The 12,390-nt window shown below is 35.5% G+C and overlaps 1 long non-coding RNA gene across 1 annotated transcript; it reads right to left on the reverse strand.

The window, feature by feature from the left end:
* Window positions 1–5,528: 5,528 nt before the first annotated feature.
* On the reverse strand, window positions 5,529–7,296 carry LOC116094301. The gene is made up of 2 exons (XR_004120034.1): window positions 7,209–7,296; window positions 5,529–5,617 (listed from the first exon to the last, which is right to left on the reverse strand). It is a non-coding gene; the product is annotated as an uncharacterized LOC116094301 (long non-coding RNA).
* Window positions 7,297–12,390: the final 5,094 nt, after the last annotated feature.

Below are 12,390 nucleotides of genomic sequence, written 5' to 3' on the forward strand. Positions count from 1 at the left end.
CCTCTTTTTTCTATTTTTGTATACCTTTGATATCCTTCAGCTGTCTTACTGTTCTAGCTAAGATTTTATTTTATTTTTAATTTATTTTTTACACTCCATGTTCCATTCCCCGCACCCCATCCATTCCCTGCCCCCCATCCATACTCTGACTGCTCCACACCCCACACCTCCTCTCCATCCCATCCCATCTCCACATGGATGCCCCAACCTTCTACCCCACCTGACCTCTAAAGTCCATGAGGGGCCTCCAGTCTCTTGAGGGTTAGGTGCATCATCTCTGAATGAACACAGAACAAGAACTCCTCTACTGTATATGTGTTGGGAGCTTCAAATCAGCTGGTGAATGCTGTCTGTTTGGTGGTGCAGTGTTTGAGAGATCTCTGGGGTCCAGATTAATTGAGACTGCTGGTCCTCCTACAGGATTGCCCTTCTCCTCAGCTTCTTCCAGCTTTTCCCTAATTCAACAACAGGGGTCAGCTGCTTCTGTCCATTGACTCAGCTGCTTTTTGGTTCTTTTGGAGGGCAGTCATGATAGGTCCATTTTTGTGAGTGCTCCATAGCCTCAGTAATATTGTCAGGTCTTGGGACCTCCCCTTGAGCTGGATCCCACTTTGGGCCTGTCACTGGACCTTCTTTTCCTCAGGTTCCTCTCCATTTCTATCCCTGCAATTCTTTCAGACAGGAACAATTATGGGTCAGAGATGAGATTGTGGCATGACAACTGCATCCCTCACTTGATGTCCTGTCTTCTTGCTGGAAGTTCTGTAAGTTCCCTCTCCCTACTGTCTGGCTTTCCATCTAAGGTTGAAGGACTCTGAGTCCTGAGTCTCTCATCCCTCAGGTCTCTGGTGCATTCTAGGAAGTGCAACTGGTCTGGTTCCCCCAATCTCTTATTTCCTGTGGTTGCCTGGTTCCATTCTTTCTGCTGGCCCTCAGGACTTCAGTTCTTTTCCCTTACCCAACACCAGACCAGGTTCCCCTCTTTTCCCCACTCTCCCCGACCTAGTCCACTTTCCCTCCTAGGTTCTATCTGAGATTTTTAAAAAACTACATTGAATATATATGGAGTGAACATGCTTGTCTAATTCCTGATTTTAGAGAAATTGCTTTGCGTTTCTCTTCATTTAAATTGATAATCGCTAAGCTTGCTGTAAAGAGCCTTTATTATGTTGAGATATGACCCTTTATCCCTAATCTATCAAGGACTTTTATCATGACAGGGTGTTGGATTTTTTTCATAGGTCTTTTCTCCATCTAGAGCTAAATCATGTGATTTCAGACTTTTAGTTTTGTTTTTTTTATGGTGAATTATATTTTTTGATTTATATATGTTCAACTAACCATGCATCTCTGAGACGAAGCCTACTTGGTTGTGATGGATAATCTTTTTGGAGTGTCCTTGGATTCAGTTTGAAAATTTTCCATTGAGTAATTTTGTATCTTTGATCAAGAGATGTTCTAAGAGATGTTGATCTGTAATTCTATTTCTTAGTTGTATCTTTATGTGTTCTGGGTCTCTGAGTTACTATGGCTGTGTAAAATGAATTGTAAGATGCTCCTTCTGTTTTTGTCTGGTGAAATAATTTGAGAAGTATTGACATTAACTCTTCTTTAGAAATCTGATAGAATTCTGTGCTAGAACCATGTGGACCTGGGATTTTGTTTTTTTTTTCTGGGGTGGGTAGTTAGGAAACTTAATTTCTACTGCTATTTTACTAGGGCTTATAGATCTCTTTGAGTTGTTTATCTTGTATTTATTTAACTTTGGTAAGTGTTATGTATCAAGAAAATTATCCAATTCTTTATATTTTTCAATGGGTGGAGTATAAGTTTTGAAGTATGTCCTCATGATTGTATTTTCTTGATATCTGTTGTTATGTTCCTCTATTTTTATTTTGTTAATTTTAATATATTCTCTATTTCTTTTAGTTAACTTAAATAGGGTTTGTAGATCTTATTGATTTTCTCAAAGAATCAATTATGTTTTATTGATTCCTGATATATTTTGTTTTGTTTTATTGTTGTCCACTACCCTTTTGTAAATGTGACTTCTTTTTTTACAGTTGTTCTAGAGCTTTGTAGTGTGCCATTAAGTTGATATTATGAGATTTCTAATTTCTTTTCATTTTTCTTAAAAAAATATAATCACTTTGTACTATGAACTTGCCTCTTAGAACAACATCCACTGTGTTCCATAAATTCATTTGTTATGTATTCATTTTCATTCAATTCTAAAATATCTTTGAATTCTTCCTTAAATTGTCTTGATTCATTTTTGATTCAGAAGACAGTTGTTCAGTTTCCATGATACCGTAAGCTTTCTCCTGGTTTTGTTGTTTATACCCAGCTTTAGACTGCAGTGTTAAGATAGCTTAAAGGATATTTTGATTTCCTTGTATATGTCTGGACTTACTTTGTGTCCAACTATGTCATCAATTTTGAAGAAAATTCCATGAGGTACTGAGCAAAGTATACTTTTGTGTTTTTGTGAAATATATATATATAAATTTATTTGGTTTATAACCAGTTAACTCTAGCATTTCTCTATTGTCTTTTTCTAGATTACCTGACTAGTGGCAAGAATTAGCTATTAAAGTCTTCTACTACCAGTGTGTGTTGGGAGCATAAAAAGTAATGCAAACATGAAAAGAGGCAGATAACATAGAATGAAGCAAAATATAGCAGGATATAACAATGTCTTATGTAGGATTTAGTATAAATCTAAGTAATGGATCTAATTTTCACCAAATTTTAATGCAGTGATGACAATGTAATCTACTGTGTATGTTGATTGTTTCAAAGGAAGAGAACAATATAAATCATATAAAATAGAGTGTGAAAAAGTATTTCAAGGTAAAGAGTGAAGGCTGGCTTAAACTCATATAGGAAAAGCTGTAGAAGGATTTTAGATCCTGGGTGGTCAATTCAAGTTGTCATGATACAAGTTCAGTTTAAAAAGCTTCAATAATTGAATCTTTTAGCTTCTACAAGAACAAATACCTCCTGAGATAAAAATGTCTATAAAATATATAGTGATGGAAAGCTTTTGTGTATTCTGTTGTGACAGATCTGTAAATCCTACAAAACAGAAGCACAAAAACATTATTTTTACTTGATATATAAAGCACATTTGGCGTATATTATTGTCTATGATATATGTAAAAGTGTTACAAATCTTTCTTTTTTTCTGGGCTCTTTCTGTTGCTTAGTAACAGAGGAATGAGAGAAATGATAAAAATAGGTCACTGCTTAGTGAGGGATTTTCTTGCTTTTTTATATCAGGAAATATCATTTGAGGATAATAATAGACATAAATCATGGGTATTCTGTGCACTGCTTTGAAACAACACAAGATCTGTGAGTCTGAGTATTTTTTTCTATCATCTTGAAACATTTTTTCCTTTGCCTGAAATGTTAAAAATAAAGTAATTTATGTCTTACGTTTCCATAAATGTTAACAGTTTTCTTAATAGCTATGGAACACTTCATATTATATATGAAATGGAACAAAGTCATTATGCAGTCAGTGGAACTGCCCATGTTTATGACAGCAATAACTACTAAGGGACATAAGCTGTCAAAGGATTAATTGTTTGTATGCAAACAAATCAGGAAATGTATTATTTTGCTAAATATTTGATTTTATGCTAATTGTGAATGTAAATATCCTGGGCATTTCCTTCAGACTTATTTTTGTAACCACTTTGCAGGTGTGCTATATTAATTATAATCATATTTATTTAGAAATATTCTAATCGCTTGCTTGTTTAGTTAACAGTCAAATCTAAAACAATTAGAATTTCTTTCTTTAATCCTTAGATAAAACTAGCACTCTGACTTACTTTACTTAACAAACGGGAGTGTTTGGCTTCATATTCTTTCTTATTTGGAGAGACTAGCTCTGAATATTTAGTTTTTGAGTATATTACCAGAGTTACAAAATGTGGATGACAATGTTTCCCCTAAGAGTCATAGCCTATCAAACAAAAACTCTGGTGGCCAAAATGAAAACATCTATATTTTTCTGTTGTTGACTTCAAGAGTCTCTTGATTCCATGAGACTCCAAAAATAATATGGGCTTCTGAAATTGTACTTGATTTTCCCCTAAATTGGAACTAGGGCCCTATTACTGGAGACGGCAGGCACATTAGACACAGAACATTGAAGACCTGTTGGGAAGCCCATTCCCTAAGGATTAACTCACACAGTATTTGAAGGTGCTATGGAAGTTGCCAAAGGATAAAATCAATTGATAGTCCTATCTAGATGTAAGGCCTACAAAGTACAGCATGCTCAACTCGACCACAGACATCTAATGGTGCAGTAGTAGAATTTTTAGCTTGTGTTAACCAGAAGCTATTTAATTGGACTTAAGTCCTATTCAATAGAAGAAAATTCATGTCTGTTAACATAAATCTAGCTAACCATCTGTTGCTGAATTGGGCATAGATCCTAGACGAAAACTTACTAATACCATTTTCCTAAACCAACATAATTTCTGAAAGTTTTCTAATACTTATCTTTATACCCACAGATAAGTTTAACTCTCAATCCCTTTTCAAAAAAGTTTTATTTTGAGGCTAGACAAAACAGCCTAGTTACATAACAGGAATCTAAAAGCACTCAATGCAGTCAGATAACCACTGATCCCACTTTAGGATCCACATTAAGACTCAGCTGCACAACTGTTCCATATATATGTAAAGGGCCTATGTTTATCCCATGAATGCTCTCTGGTTGGCAGTTCAGTATCTCTGAGCCACTATGGAACCAGATTACTTAATTCTGGAAGTTTCATTGCTGTGTCTTTTAATCCTCTAGCTCCTTCAATCCTTCTGCCCCATTTTCCACAGGATTCCTCAAGCTCCATTTAATGTTGGGCGGTGTGTCTCTGCATCAGTTTCCATCAGTTGCTTGGTGAAACCTCTCTTGTGACAGTTTTCCTAGGCTTCTGTTTGAATGTGTAGCAGAGTATCATTAATAGTGGCAGAGGCTGGCTTCCTCCATTGCATTGGTCTCAAGATGGACCAGTCATTGGTTTGCTCATCCCTAATGTCTGCTCCATCTACTACACCTGCACATCTTATGGGCATGACAAAATGTGATTGATGTAGCAATCCCTTCAGTTTTACCTGGTTATAGGAGATGGCTGGTACAGGCTTGATATTACCCATTGCTTCCCCATTGGAATCTTAGTGAGGATCACCCTCACAGATTTCTGGGAGTTTCCATTGTCCTGGGATTGAAACTCCTCCAGAGATGCCCCCTCCAATTCGTGTCTCTCCCAGTGCTCTATCCCTCCATCCTCTCCCACATCATCCTTCCTGTTCTTATCCACACCTACTTCCTCAACACAGTCTACTCCCTACCTCCATCTCTGATGTCTAATCTATTTCCCGTTTACTCTGGAATGTGTACACTTACTTGACTTCCTCAAATCTCATTGTCAGTTGTCATGCAGTTAAATACAGTATAATAACATCTGATGTAGTGAACCATGCCCACAGATGTAATCATGACACAAATGTTATGAGAATAACCAACCACTATGTAACTGGGTTTAATTCAATTCCACAAGTTTAAATTCCTTCATATCACCATTTTAAGGCCAAGAACCTATAAAAAACAAAACAAAACTGTTCATAGACCTTAGAAGAGAAACCATAGTTATGCTGTTAAATTGACGTAATAGTAAATTCACTCCTATATGTATATTAATATATAAATCAATTACTCTGTCTACCAACCTCACAGAGGCTTGTATTTTCAGTAGAGGGTGATTAACACTGTGACCAAGACATAAAAGACATGAGTCCACAGAATATTGAACTATAAATTGAACATATATAAGATGATGCTGAAAGTGTAGGTGGAGCCTAGATTTTATGTCTAGATAGGGGGAACAAGGATGCTCATTGAGAGTAGATGAGGCTATCTTTGAATTTTTGGCCTCCCTACCTGTAAAAGGGCTAATGGAAAGGTTATATGAATTAAGTATTAAGAAATGTGTTTCTCAAGCATTATGAGAGTAAATGGAGTGGCTAGTCTAGGGTATAGACACTGGAGAAAGGCAGTTCTGGTCCTAGGTATATATGGGTTTTTCAGTGCAAATTTAGTATTTTCCTAGGAAAGAGAATAAGTATACATGCTACAGATGATAAATAGACTTCCCTGGAGTGGATACTCATATATCATACATATCTCATTCATATATAAAGCTAATTTCTCTTCTACTATTCTTTAAGAAATAAAATTTTCTTCACTACATTTTTAATCTAGCAATTATCTGATATGTTTATCTTTGAAACAAATATCTTTATACACATATAGTTATTTAAAATAATTGTATTTATATTTATTTAATTAAATACAAATTCATTTAATATATTAATACCTTTATTTACAAAAATACAAATATATTTATTTGAAATAACTGTATACTTTTCCATAAAATCTAAGTCCTTTATGTATATTATCTCTAATTTCTATGGACTGGAAAGGAAGAAGAAGGTACATTTCTAAAGTCTTCCTTTTTCATTACATGTGTAAATGTATGTCTGTGTGGAGGAGGCATGTGTGCATATGTGCAGTGCTCATGGATACCAAAAGAGGGTGTAAGCTATAGTTACAAAGTTGTGAGAAGCCTTTGGGAGCTTGGAACTGAACTCAGGTAATGTCCAAGAGCAGTGGCTTGCCATCTGTCCAGCTACATTTAAGAGTTTTACGCTTAATGTACACAACAGTATGGCAAGTCATCTTTCATGGGGAACTCTGCAGCCATATGTATATGGCTGTGTGAGCAAGCCTGGAAAAGGCAAAAAGATTAATGGATTTTGATTATGCTCACAGCATTTCTATTTCCTGATAAGATGTGCCACTCTTCTATTATCACACTGAATATTTACTTACATTGCTTTTGTTTCTTTGTTTTAGCACTGCTCTGAGTGAACCTAGGACTCCATACACACTGGGCACTTACTATGCCTCTGAACAATATTCCCAGCACTGCCTTGGCATTTTATTTTGATAATAGCTTCTTGCTAATTTGTCCAGGCTTCACAAAACATAAACCTACAATTTCTAGCTCAAAAAAAAAACCCTCCAATATTGAAACTTTTTAGAGTAATGTTATTGGATCCACTGGTTATATAGAAAGAATCCTGTCATAAGTGAAATAATGGATAATATTCATAATAACTTCACTCACTCTGTAGCCCAGGAAAGTTGTGAACTTTTGGATCATCTTACTCGATCTCCTGAGTAAGTAGGACTCTAATCTCATACAACCAGGCTCTGCTAATGATGCTTCTTTATACATGAACTCTTCGAGGTATCATGTTGGTATAAATCCTGCAAATAAGCTATAAGCCCACATAGTACAGTTAAAAAGTCTTTAATAACTAAAAATTAATTATGAAATACAAATATGTCACAAAATTTAAAGTATATGCATGTTATAAAAATATTGACATATTTATTTTTAATATTTTATTAATTCTTTGAGAATTTTGACAATGTGTTTTATCACATTTACTCCCCATTCTCCAAATCCTCTCAGATTTGCATTCTCTTCTGGAACTACCCAACATTTTAAAAATTGCATTTTTAAAAAGCTTATTAAGGTGTTAATTTGTGCTGCTCAAATCTCCCCAGTGTGTTACCCCTCCAGTGTAACATGGTTAATTACCAGGGGTAAACAAGGAGAGAAAACTGTCTCTCTCCCAGTAGCTAACAATTGCCAATGCTCTACAGCTAAGGGGCAGATTTCATGCCCAACTCCCCTCTCCATGTTACAATGTGTCCTGGATTGGGCTTGCACATGTCTGTGCATGCTGTCACCACTGCTATGAGGTCATATGTGCTGTGCCCTGCTGTTTCCTGATGTCAGTCGTTCCAGTCACCCACTGCCCCTTGCTCTCACAGTCCTTCTGACTCTTCCTCCACAATAAGCCCTGAGCCCTGGGAAAAGAGGATGAGGTACATTAGCTTCCTTTAGGGCTGGGATTTCCCACAATTTTTATTTTCTGCTCTTTGTCCAGTTGTGGATTTCTGTGTTAATTGCTATCTACCGTATGAAATGTTTTTACACTAATGACTCATGGGCAATGGATGTAGGTTATACAATAGGATTAGAAATTAAATTTTCTAATATAGCTATCTCCTGAGAGGCTCTAACAGTACCTGACTAATACAGATGTAGAGGCTCACAGCCATCCATTGAACTGAGTACAGGGTCCCCAATAAAGGAGTTAGAGAAAGGACCAAAGGAGCTGAAGGGTTTGCAACCCCTTAGGATGAACAACAATATGAACTAACTAGTACCCTCAGAGCTCCAGGGGACTCAACCACCAACCAAAGACTATACATGGTGGGATTGATTGTTCTGGCAGCATGTGTATAGTAGAGGATTGCAAAGTCGATCATCAATGGGAGGAGAGGCCCTTGGCCCTGTGAAGGTTCGGTGTCCCAGTGTAGGGGAACGCCAGGGCCAATAAGTGGGAGAGAGTGGGGTGGCAAGCATGGGGAGGGGGGAAGCAACAGGGGTTTGTTCTTGTTGTTTTCTTTGTTTGTTTGTTTGTTTGTTTGGAGGGGATACTGGGAAAGGAGAAATCATATGACATGTAAATAAAGAAAATATCTAATAAAAAAGAAAAAATAGAAATATATATAAAAGAAAGAAATTCAATTTTATCTTATTTCACATTGAAAAGACATCATTTGGTGCTGTTTAAACCACTAGTTATTTTCCTACATTTGATGCAAGACATAACAAAATATAATAACATACTTACAAAAAGATCTTAATAAAACTCTTTTCTTGTTTATTAATACAATAGCACAAAGAAACCAAGAACTTAAAGCTAGTACCACAGGTCTGGTATTTCTGCCATGTAGAAAAAAAAATCACACATATATGCCAGATTCTTGTATGTTCAGCTGATTTATCACCTGATGCGATATTATATGACAGATGAGCTCTAAGTGTGTGTAATGGAATATGTATTATATTACAACAAAGCCCAATGACCTGTAATTTTTTGGCCTATAATTCTGCTTCACTAAATAAAAATCCAGATTTTCTAGCTCCTGAAAACAATAATGAAAAATTTCGTAGTACTATTATTGGACTCACTGCTAATTTAGAAATAACTCAAACATCTCTGATATAGGGCACTATTCATAATAATTTTGTAAACATGTATTATGACATTAACATAAAGAAACATAAGTTAGTACAGATTGTAGCTCAAGGTAACATAAAAACTCTTTTTATTTTTTCCTTTTGATCATAAAACATTACTAATTATCTTTATAACTTTACAGAACCCTGTGTGCATTTTATTCATTTCTTTAGCCCTTATTTCTTTGTCCCCTGAACAGGAAATCCTTCATGGCAGAGCTTTGTCTCACTCGTAGCACAAAGTCTCTGAGAACTTTTGGCTACATTATAGAAAGAGTGAATGAAACCTTCAGTACATCAGTGTACAGCAGGGAACTTTGCTCACCAAGGCCATTTCAATTCTGTCAAACTTATTCAGCTGATTTAAGATATTTTAAAGGAAGATGATGTTGCAGGGGGCACAGTAATGACATTTGAGGAAGTGAAAAGGTATGAACAGAGACATCTTTAGGTATTAGGCAGTTGGTATGGGGAGATATGAATCTTTAGTCGACACCATATCTTGAACTTGTGACCTAATTCCCTCTCTTGTCCAAGCAAGGCTACATGTAGTGGGAGGCAAGCTTACTTCTACAAAGACAGCATCTGAGACTGTGACCATGAGTACAGATTGGAAGGCAGAACAGAATCATGTCCATTGTGAGTAAACTTATCATTCCTGTTGTCCTTATAGGAGTTTACAGCTGGAGTATGATGTTGGGCAAGTAATGCAGTTGATTTCACAGAAAAGGTGAAAACCTTATTTCCATTTAATTCTAAATGTTCCTGTAATTTCAAACATACCTGTCAATTATGTGTTCAAATATTGTATTTGTAAATAATAATTCTTTTATTTATTTCTTCCAAATAGTTGACATTTTTTCTTTGTTTCATTGGAATGAATAGGCTCACGTCATGTTAGATATACATGGTTATCTATTTTTAAATGAGTGAGTTTTAAAATGACATCTGAGCATTGTCTCTTTTAGGATCAAACTGTTTTTAGATATATTGACATATTAACATGAAAAATTACATTTTAAAAAATGTTAATTCTATTCTACCCTTGTAGGTGGGAATAAATAGAGCTTGTGTGACTGTATGATTACATATGATTTTTCAAATCACAAGAGGTTTAATTTGATCATTTTAAGTTTACAAATAGTTCAACTCAATACTTATCCAAATGTGCCTTCAATTCTTTGGTTTTGTTATTATGTGTGGCTAATTCTATTGATGTAAGAAGCAATTCTAAACAAACAAGCATATAAATAAAAAAGTAAAATTTGAAGGGGGGTTTTTGAAGCTAGATAGGTTTGTAATATACAGTATTCCTCTGTTCACATATACAGTCATTTAACTCCTGTTTAAGCTATTAAACATTTATAAATGGTTCTCCTTGGTTTTGACACACATTTCTTAAGTATTTTTGCTTTAAAATGGGCTTAGAGTTCTTGACATGTTGTCAAGGGTGAGATGCTCATGGGAATGCCTCTTCAGTGCACTGTGCTGCGCCTACCTCCATCTCCTCTTGTAAACCATATGCTCCTTCTTTCTTCTGTCACCATAGGAAAATAAGGTGCATTTTTTCCTCAGTAGAGATTTATGCACATTTTAATGCTAAAACCTCCGCAAGAATGTGAGAGCAGAAATGTGGCATGAATTTTTATTTTCCTCTTCTCTCAAATCATACTTTCCAGTTCTTTATGAAGTGTATGAAAATCAAGTTTGGCATTTAATTTTTTTAGGAAACATATATAAGGTTTAAAATATGTAAAGGATATTTGAAAGCACTTGCAAAGAATAAGGAAAGACTACTTGATCCCTCTTTAAGTTAATTGTTGGCACAAATAGAAAGAGAATTAATATGAGTTAAATTACGATTAAAGATACAGTTCACTGGCTTCTTGTTCCCCTTACGTTCCTTATGAAAAGATAAATGGTCTGAAATACAACGACATGAGCTCAATTATATTTTTATACATTATTTAATTTTGTGATATACTCATCCAATCAGACATATAATACAGTTATTATAATTAAATCTGATCAGATAATTTTAAAATATTTTATTAAAAATTATTTTAATGAGTGATATAATGATATCAGTTTTCTTCCTTAGTTGCACTACCCTGTCCAAGTGGCAAGACAAATTTAAACAGCTTCTTGAGGAAAATATCATACTGAGGAAAATTCAACATATTATCACCATGCATTTCAGGCTTCCAAATAATTAACAAATGAAAGTTGAGGGACAGCAACGTGGATTTTCATTTTTGCTGCACAGTCATTTATAGTATAAAATAATGTTGAAAAGAACATTGATAGCTTAGAAACCAAATTCTTTAAACAGATTACCCTCCACACTCTGCCCTCCAGTTCATGTAACTGTATTCTTCATATGCTTATTAAAAGATTTAGTGTATGTAAGTGTGATAAACGCCTTATGTTTAAATGTAGTTAAACTCTGTGCTATCTTATGTTCTTATTTACAGGAAAACTGATTATAAGCTCCAAAGTCCCTTATTATACACATAAAAAGAGGAAGGAAAAGTACCTCTCTTTGACTGAACTTAGTTTCAGGTGGATGACAGTAGCACCTCCCTATCCACTGGTAAAATGCAAGGCCTTGAGAAATTTCTACTTTAGCTTTAAAGGTTAAAGTTTTCTGATAAAAATTTAAATAAAAGAAAATTTGAATGAATGGTTAGGTTCAAGATTGTTATTTAAAACATTAACAGCAATGCTTAAGAGAAACGCATCAGATAACACTTTCCTTTTTTTGTTTTGAACTGTTTTAAAGATAGAAAATACTTGAAAAGAATATCTGAAAATGTACTGTGGTGTGTTAAATAGGAATGGCCCCGACAGACTCAGGTATTTAAATGCCTGGGCCATGGGGAGAGGCATGGTTAGGAGCTGCGGCCTTGTTGGAGTAGCTGTGGCCTTGTCTGAGGAAGTGTGTCCCCATGGGCTGAGCTTTTCGATATCTTATGCTAAATTCAGGCCTCTGGTTCAGTCTTCCTTCTGCGGCCTGTGGATCCAGATGTAGAACTCGTGTGTCCTTCTCCAGCACCATGCCTGCCTGCATGCTGATGTGCTTCCCTCCATAGCAATGATGAACTAGCTCTGAAACTGTAAGCCAACCCCGGTGAATGTTTTCCTTTATGAGAGTTTCTGTGGTCGTGGTGTCACTTTCACAGCCATAGAACCCTATCTAAGTCATGGA

This window comes from Mastomys coucha, unplaced genomic scaffold (genome assembly GCF_008632895.1).
Source record: "Mastomys coucha isolate ucsf_1 unplaced genomic scaffold, UCSF_Mcou_1 pScaffold16, whole genome shotgun sequence".
Taxonomy (NCBI): domain Eukaryota; kingdom Metazoa; phylum Chordata; class Mammalia; order Rodentia; family Muridae; genus Mastomys; species Mastomys coucha.